Below are 8,514 nucleotides of genomic sequence, written 5' to 3'. Positions count from 1 at the left end.
GCTTTACCGGATGGAATTGCGACGATCGAGCGCCAGCTATCCTGAGGGAAACTTCGGAGGGAACCAGCTACTAGACGGCTCGATTGGTCTTTCGCCCCTACACCCGGTTCCGACGATCGATTTGCACGTCAGAGGCGCTTCGGACTTCCACCAGAGTTTCCTCTGGCTTCATCCCGACCGGGCGTGGATCGCCATCTTTCGGGTCCCTGGTCGCTCGCTACGCCAGAGTCGGCCGAGTCGTACTCGGAAAAAGGGGAAACCGACCCGGGGGTGATGCGCCCGCGCGCAGCGCCTAAACTCGACGACAAAATAGGACTAGTTCAAGCCGCGGGATCTCACCGATGGGCGGAAGGAGGATATGGAAGCTGGCGCCCGGCAATTCCCCTTTTTGGAAGATGCGCCGGTCCCCTCTCGGGGAGGAGGGAAAAACAACCGCACGTCAGCCACGAGCCTTCCCTCTCCTATCTCTCTCGGGAAGAGAGAAAAAAGGAAAAGTTGCGGGCACCGCAGCAGCGACGGCGGAAGGCCGAAAACGCCGCGCCGGCGGGATCGGGCACGGCTCGGAGGCGGGTGAGGCGAGGAGAAGACGACGGCACGAGACCGACGACACCCCCCGACGACCCCCGGACGACTTTGCCACGACACCTCTCCCGATCGACGCCCTCCTACACGCTCTCTCGCTTTCGCTTCGCCTTCGGGGTTAGTCAGAGGTGGCCCCTACGACTCGCGAACGGCCAGGACTCCTCGGTCCGTGTTTCAAGACGGGTCGGGTGGGTTGCCGATGCACGTCGCTGACCCGGGGTGGCGGGCGGCTCGAGTAAAAAAGCGTCGCCGAGCGACCTCTCCGGAAACGGAAACGGGCGCGGGCGGGGTTGCCCCCGACAAGAACCCGAAACGTCGGCGAGGTGCGTGACGGCGAGGCCGCGCCAGTCCTATCCCGCCTCTCATCGCGCACGCGCCCGAGACGGTGGGGCGCCTAAGGAGCGACACACAGAGTGCGTCGCCCGCACGCGACTTCCGGCGGGATCAAAACGGACCGGCTCGCCACGTGTAACGGATCGTGTCAGATTCCTCCGTTCCCGGCAGAAAGGGGCAGTTACGTTCGCGGGCCCGACGGCCGGTGGCCCCCGACTTCACAAGGTGGGAAGACGGGGGTTTTCAGGGTGATGAAACGCCTGCCGCCTACGGAAAAAAACCCGCGTGTTCGACCTGCACGCCGGGAACGGGTCGCGACGACGGACCGGAGGGGAAGTGCGTCCGGTGCCGGCCGCGCGGAGGTCGCGCCGAAGCGCCCGCGCCATGATTACGCCGAGCGATGATGAAGGGGACGGGTGCAGCGGAGTCGCGCGCGGAGGGAGCAGGAGGAAGAAGAAGCGGCGGCGACGGATGCGGCGGGTTAGGGCCCGGCGGCAGCAGCGATCGAGAGGACGAGTCCCCTCCGTCGCAGCCAACCGACGCAGCCACCTACCGACGCCACGGTCGTCACCACGTTTCCCTTCCCGCTATCCACGCGGCCCGTCTCCTTCGTCGGCGACGCGGGCACAAAAGCTGGAACCGCGGGGAACGAGTCCCCCGCGGACACGACGAACGACGACCTGTGCCGCGACGGCCTCTCTTTCAAGAACACACATCGAGTTTGGGCTCGAGCCTAGGCAGCACCGGACTGAGTCCCCCCGCGATCGCGGTGAGCGGTCCCACCCGTTTACCCCTGGGCGGTTTCACGTTCTCTTGAACTCTCTCTCCAAAGTTCTTTTCAACTTTCCCTCACGGTACTTGTCGACTATCGGACTCGTCCCGGTATTTAGCCTTGGATGGAGCTTACCACCCGATTTGGGCTGCGTTCCCAAGCAACCCGACTCTCGGATCGAAGGCCGTCGCTCGCCGTCCGCACCGAATGGGCCTGGCACCCGCCGCGGGCGGCCCCGATCGAGGGAACTCCGAACTATGCGAGACGAAAACGAACGGCTGCCTTCGACCCATGCGCCACACGTCCCGAAGCCTTTTACTTGCGACGGGATTCGGCGTTGGGCTTCTCCCGGTTCACTCGCCGTTACTAAGGGAATCCCGGTTGGTTTCTTTTCCTCCGCTTAGCGATATGCTTAAGTTCAGCGGGTCGTCTCGTCCGAGCCGAGGGCGGCGGTTTTTAGTAGAGTGTGGTGTTTGGAGGAGAGGAATCTCGATCGGTACCCTCCGTGTGACGACGGCTGGCCGATATAGCGCCCGTCCGACCGAAAATGAAGAAGCCAACAATTAAAAAAAAGCCTGGGTCCTCCCCATCCGACGTTGCCTACGACGCGGCCACCTTTTTACGGTGCGACGGCCGTGCTCGTCGCGCTGCTCGAGGCGTCGCTGAGAGACACCTTCATGAGGCAGAGAGCGAGACGAGCAGGCGGCGCTTACGTCGGCAGTCGGTTAGGTCGGTGCTTTTTTTTTGTTTTGTTCTCCCTTCGGCTGCTTTCGGACAGACTCCTCCTGCTCCTCCTCCACAGTGTTTCTTCACGCGGTCGAAAAGGGAAAAGACTCCGCGGTCTGCCAGCGGGAGACGAAGGAGGAGGCCGGAGAGGGTTTTAAAAAAAAAAAAGACATTGAAAGGAGTCAATTCTTTTTTTATTTTCTTCCCCCTCGTCACTCGCTCCTGCGACGTCCCGGTTACCACCGTGCCGAGGACCGGGCGGGCACGGGGACGGCAAGATGTCGTTTCGTTAACGGAGAAAGACATGTAACGTTCCGCCTCTCGACCGGACGTGGCCCCGAGACAAGGGATCTCGGGGCCGCAATGTGCGTTCGAGGTGTCGATGTTCACTGAGTCCTGCAATTCGCATCAGTTCTCGCGGCTGGCCGCGCTCTTCATCGACGGACGAGCCGAGTGATCCCCCGTCCAGGGTTCAGCACTTGGGTTTTTTTATATTAGTTTTGTTTATATAGATTTAGTAGTGTGCGAGGAGGTCTGTGCGAGGAGGCGTGACGGCATTGCAATGTCGCGAGTAGTTTGTTTTTAGCTAGCGGCGGTGGCACAGCGGCTGCAAAAAAAACAAAAACGATAAAGCGGCGACAAGGCAAAGAAGAAGCGGCCATCACTTGCGGTGGGCGAAAAAACAAACAGGTGGTAAGACGCGGAAGCAAGCAAGAAGAGCTGGGGCTTTAAAAACCTCCGCGTCACCACAAATCTATCTCTCGCTCCGCCTTTTATAGGTTTGTTTGCGCGCATTCGAGGCGTTGACGCCGACAGACAGAGGAGGTAGGCCGGAAACAACAAACCAGTCTCGAACGGGAAAACGGTAATGATCCTTCCGCAGGTTCACCTACGGAAACCTTGTTACGACTTTTACTTCCTCTAAACGATCGGGTTCGGTCGTCTTCTCCAGGCATCGAACGCCGAGGCGTAGATGCACGAGTGTCGTGACGGACACGTCGCGCACTGCCCGGCGGCGTCGTCGGCCAGATCCGAGGACCTCACCGGACCGTTCGATCGGTAGTAGCGACGGGCGGTGTGTACAAAGGGCAGGGACGTGATCGACGCGGGCTGTTGACCCGCGCCTACCGGGAATTCCTCGTTCACGGGGTTGGTTACAGGCCCCGATCCCTATCACGGGAGGTGGTTCAGAGGTTTCCCAACCCTCTCGGGCCGGGGCGAAGTCCCCGCTGATACCTCCAGTGTAGCGCGCGTGCGGCCCCCGGACATCTAAGGGCATCACAGACCTGTTATCGCTCCGCCTCGTGTGGCTTTCTGCCACCCGTCCCTCTAAGAAGTGCGTGAGAAAACCGACCCGGACCCGAGCGCCACGGAGGACGCCGAGCCCGCGTAAAAATCACTGACATCGGCGCACTAGTTAGCAGGCCGGAGTCTCGTTCGTTATCGGAATCAACCAGACGGATCGCTCCACCAACTAAGAACGGCCATGCACCACCACCCACCGAATCGAGAAAGAGCTATCGATCTGTCAATCCTACCGGTGTCCGGACCGGGTGAGTTTTCCCGTGTTGAGTCAAATTAAGCCGCAGGCTCCACTCCTGGTGGTGCCCTTCCGTCAATTCCTTTAAGTTTCAGCTTTGCAACCATACTCCCCCCGGAACCGAACTCTGGTTTCCCGCAGGCTACCCGCCGGGTCATGGAAGCGAACGCCGGCGGATCGCCGGTCGGCATCGTTTACGGTCGGAACTACGACGGTATCTGATCGTCTTCGAACCTCCGACTTTCGCTCTTGATCGAGGAAAACGTGCTTGCCACACGCCATCGCTGCAGTTCGTCTTGCGACGATCCAAGAATTTCACCTCTAACGTCGCAATACGAGTGGCCCCGACCGCTCCCTTCGATCATTGCCTCGCCGTAGACGGAGACCGACAGACGTAGACGAGGCCCTCTTCCATCATTCCATGCTTATCGTATGCAAGCTTGAACAGCCCGCTCTGAGCACTCTAATTTTTTCAAAGTGAACGTACCGGCCGCCGCGGACACTCGGTTAAGAGCACCCTTGGAGGAGAAACCGCCGACCGCAACACGCGCGCAGACAAGACACGAAGCAGGGACTCGGAGCGGACCGGGGGGTTCAAAAAAAAGAGGAACGCGCGGAAAGGAGAGGGAGAGAAGCGCGGGGGTCAGAGTGCGGGGATGCGAATGAACGCACCCAAACACACACACGTAGCACCCCCCCGTTAGACTACTCCCGGAACCGAACCGACGACCACTTGTTTTTTTTTCCCGGATCCCGATCACGACCTCCTCGTCCACCTCGCCGGCAGGACCGCGTGGCGGGTATGCTAGCGGTTGACACCGGCGGAAAGGGCCGGGAATGCGAACGGACGACCAAAGTCAACGACGGACGATGGCGCCGCCGCCCCGGGGTCGCTTGCGCGACCACGAACCCGAGTTCGGACTACGAGCTTTTTAACCGCAACAACTTTAATATACGCTACCGGAGCTGGAATTACCGCGGCTGCTGGACCAGACTTGCCCTCCGGTTGGTCCTCGTTAACGGATTTGAAGTGTACTCATTCCGATCGCGGGGCCTCGACAGAGTCCCGCGTCGTTATTTTTCGTCACTACCTCCCCGTGCCGGGAGTGGGTAATTTGCGCGCCTGCTGCCTTCCTTGGATGTGGTAGCCGTTTCGCATGCTCCCTCTCCGGAATCGAACCCCGATTCCCCGTTACCCGTAGTAACCACGGTAGGCACTTAACCGACCGTCGACAGTTGATAGGGCGGACCCTCGAGAGACCCGTCGCCGGGCGTGAAAGCTCGTGCGATCGACCAGTGAGTTATCCAGAGTCACCAAAGCGGAGCGCGCCGCCCTATGAGCCCCGCCACCGAACGGACCCGCGAGCGGGAACGCCGACGACGGGAGGACGGAATGACGCGCATCGGTCTCAGTCTAATATGTAGCGCCGCGACCCGGAACGGCCGACGCGGGTGCCAGCGCGCGAGGCGTGGCGACGACGGCGCGCCGACCGATCGCGGCCTGTGTCACATGTATTAGCTCTAGAATTGCCACAGTTATCCATCGCCTCCGAGGAGGAATACGGTCCCGAGGATTAGGTCGGTTCCTGAGCCATTCGCGGTTTCGCCCGTTCTAATGCGTGGCGTGAACTTACACTTGCATGGCTTAAGCTTTGAGACAAGCATATGACTACTGGCAGGATCAACCAGGTATCGTTGGAATTTGGGACTTTGTTTCGACAGAACGACAGACCGACCGACCGACCGACCGACATAAGACAGACAACTACAACGACGGGCACGTGTTTATTTATTTTTCGAGGGGGTTCGCCGTCAGTAGAAGCGCGCTGCCCGCGCTGATGGCCTCTTTTTTGTTTCTCCCCTGACTTGGACCGAGACCGAGACTCAAAGAACGAAAGCGACCAACGTCGACAACAACAACGACAACGGCACCCTTGACAGCGATACATACGACAAACGACAAGCAGCACGACGGCAGTGCACACGGACATCGAGGGTCAAGGTGCAGACTGAACTCGCCGAGGTCGTCGTCATCGTGGTCGCCATCGATTCCGTCTCGTCGTCGTCGTCGTCAACGTCCACGTCACAGCCGGCCGAGAAGAGAGAACAGACGACAGCGTCGACAACAACAACATCGACAACGGCACCCTTGACAGCGATACATACGACAAACGACAAACAGCACGACGGCAGTGCACACGGACATCGGAGGTCAAGGTGCAGACTGGAATCGTCGAGGTCGTCGTCATCGTGGTCGCCATCGATGCCGTCTCGTCGTCGTCGTCGTCGTCTTCGTCGTCGTCGTCGTCGTCATCAACGTACCAACCGACCGAGACGAGAGAGCAAGCAACAACGTCGACAACAACAACGACAACGGCACCCTTGACAGCGATACATACGACAAACGACAAACAGCACGACGGCAGTGCACACGGACATCGGAGGTCAAGGTGCAGACTGAACTCGTCGAGGTCGTCGTCATCGTGGTCGCCATCGATGCCGTCTCGTCGTCGTCGTCGTCTCCGTCGTCGTCGTCGTCGTCGCCAACGTCAACGTCAACATCACAGCCGTCATCGGGAGGAGCTGGACCAGGGCAGCGGCGGCGTAAATTTTCCCGTCACCTTCGTCGTCGCCTTCGTCGACCGACCGACCGACCGGCGTCGTGTTCGTGCTCGGAAAACCGAGGAGAGACAACGTGCACATGGCGCGTTCTCGCAAGCGGCTCCTCGGTCCGATTTTTTTGGGCGGCTTTTCGAGCTTTTTTTTTTTTCTCACCCTTTCGTCCGTGCGACGGCGAACGTTAGGGGAAAAAAAAAAAAAAAAAAACGACAACAACGCGGCGGACCGGGCGAACAACATCGTCGACACACACGACATTGACGACCGGTCCCCTTTTCACAATCGCATCGAGATAAAAACGAACGAGTCCGATTCGAGCACCGAGTCGCGAGCGGGAGGACTGTCGGTGCAAGTATCGATCACTGACGTGAGCGCTTCGCCGGACAGAGGATGGCTCATCCGGCAGCCGTGCAAATCGACGGTATGGGAAGAACGAACAAGAAGAGCAACGACTTGATCGGCGGCTTGGGAACTGCGGACGGTGGAAAACGGGTTAATCGACTGCGACCACGACTGCTCGATCGATCTTCTTTGGCGCTAACAAAGGTGGAGGTGGCGCAAGAAGGGACTAGCGCTATCACCGTCCACGTATCAGAAGATGCGGCGGCAGACGTCGACGCTTATGCGTTGTCGGACGAGAAGTCGCTGCAGCACGTGTACCGCGAGCGGGACGTCCAAGGTTTTGCCAGACGGAAAGAAATCGGGTGTCAGCGAACGTTCACACGGCTGTGAGATCGGACGCTGACAGGAGTAGGAGGCGGCAGGCAGGCGGCGGTTACGGCGGCGGCGCCTGCTGCTGCTCATCCTCCTGTTTGCTGCGGCGACTTCCAGGACGGGAGAGCATCGAACAACGTACGTATGGTTACAAGGGGATCAGGATCTACATAGTGCATCCCCCGCGGCTATTTTTGTTTGTTTGTTCGCTCGTTCGTTAATTCGTTCGTTCGTTCGTTCGTTCGTTACAATGTACGTTTTTCCGTTCGACGGCGGCAGAGAGCGGCGGCGTTTCTCCCTAATCCGGAGGATTTATCGGTCGCACAGCGATGGGTCGTTCGGCCGATCATCGAAAGATTCGCAGGTAGTGGTTGAATGGCAGAACGGCAGCAACAACAGCGGCGGCTGAGAGCGGCGAACGCTGAGGCGGAAGCAGAAGCTGCAGCAAACGTATCGGCTAAACATGGTGGACATAGATATGGCTGACGACGCGGGTACCACGACGACTATGGAACCAGGAAAAGGAGCCGTTAGTTGTTCCAACATATCGTTCGACACGTCGAGCAGCCCTAGGTCCACGGAGAAGCACACACACGTACCACGTATTATAACCTAACGACGATGAGCGGGCGCACGGTTGGCAGGAACGAAGGCGGCGGATCAAAACAAGTTGGAGCGCGGCGACAGCGATAACGGTGACAGCCCTAGGCGGCGGAGATGCCACTTTCTGACGCCTTTGCGACAAGCCCGTAGAGACGTTCCGGACCACCACGAGGCAAAGAGTCGCTGCTCCGACGAACCGACACACCAAAGTGTGCTTCCTACCGAACATGTTTTATAAAACTTTCAAACTGGAAAACCCCAGAAATGGTGTTGGTATTCGTCCAGACCCACCTCCGACACCTGAAAATGGTGGTCAAAAAAAAACGTCGATTATACGAAGCGACATTTCTGGTCGGCGATTTTCCAGTTTTTACGCCTACTGCCACATGGGGATGTCGGTAGGCGTCGCAAAGTGCCTTCTCGACGCCTAGGCACACCAGGACTTTGTCATTTTTTTCCCCCTCGACATTCCTGGTCCGGTCTATTCCGATTTTACACCTACCGCCATGTGGGGGTGGCAGTAGGCGTCGAAAGTGCCTTCTCGACCGCTAGCGACACCACTACTTTATCGAGCTCTGGAGGCCCGCACACCGACCCGGGGGCCGCGGAGTCGACCCCGGGGGCC

General features: G+C 59.1%; 2 non-coding genes and 1 pseudogene across 2 annotated transcripts in view; all 3 read right to left on the bottom strand.

The window, feature by feature from the left end:
• The window catches only part of LOC145274804 (large subunit ribosomal RNA), a 5,728-nt gene extending 3,592 nt beyond the window's left edge, over positions 1–2,136 (bottom strand). Inside the window, exon 1 of the ribosomal RNA XR_013866950.1 lies at positions 1–2,136. This exon is cut by the window's left edge and continues 3,592 nt beyond it. This is a non-coding gene — a ribosomal RNA (large subunit ribosomal RNA).
• A 592-nt stretch (positions 2,137–2,728) lies between these two features.
• LOC145274802 (5.8S ribosomal RNA) lies at positions 2,729–2,886 on the bottom strand. The gene has a single exon (XR_013866948.1). It is a non-coding gene; the product is annotated as a 5.8S ribosomal RNA (ribosomal RNA).
• A 393-nt stretch (positions 2,887–3,279) lies between these two features.
• LOC145274806 (small subunit ribosomal RNA) lies at positions 3,280–5,645 on the bottom strand (annotated as a pseudogene).
• Positions 5,646–8,514: the final 2,869 nt, after the last annotated feature.

This window comes from Euprymna scolopes, unplaced genomic scaffold (genome assembly GCF_053919585.1).
Source record: "Euprymna scolopes isolate OS-2025 unplaced genomic scaffold, ASM5391958v1 sca463, whole genome shotgun sequence".
Classification (NCBI taxonomy): Eukaryota; Metazoa; Mollusca; class Cephalopoda; order Sepiida; family Sepiolidae; genus Euprymna; species Euprymna scolopes.
This window is presented reverse-complemented; position numbering and strand designations above follow the sequence as displayed.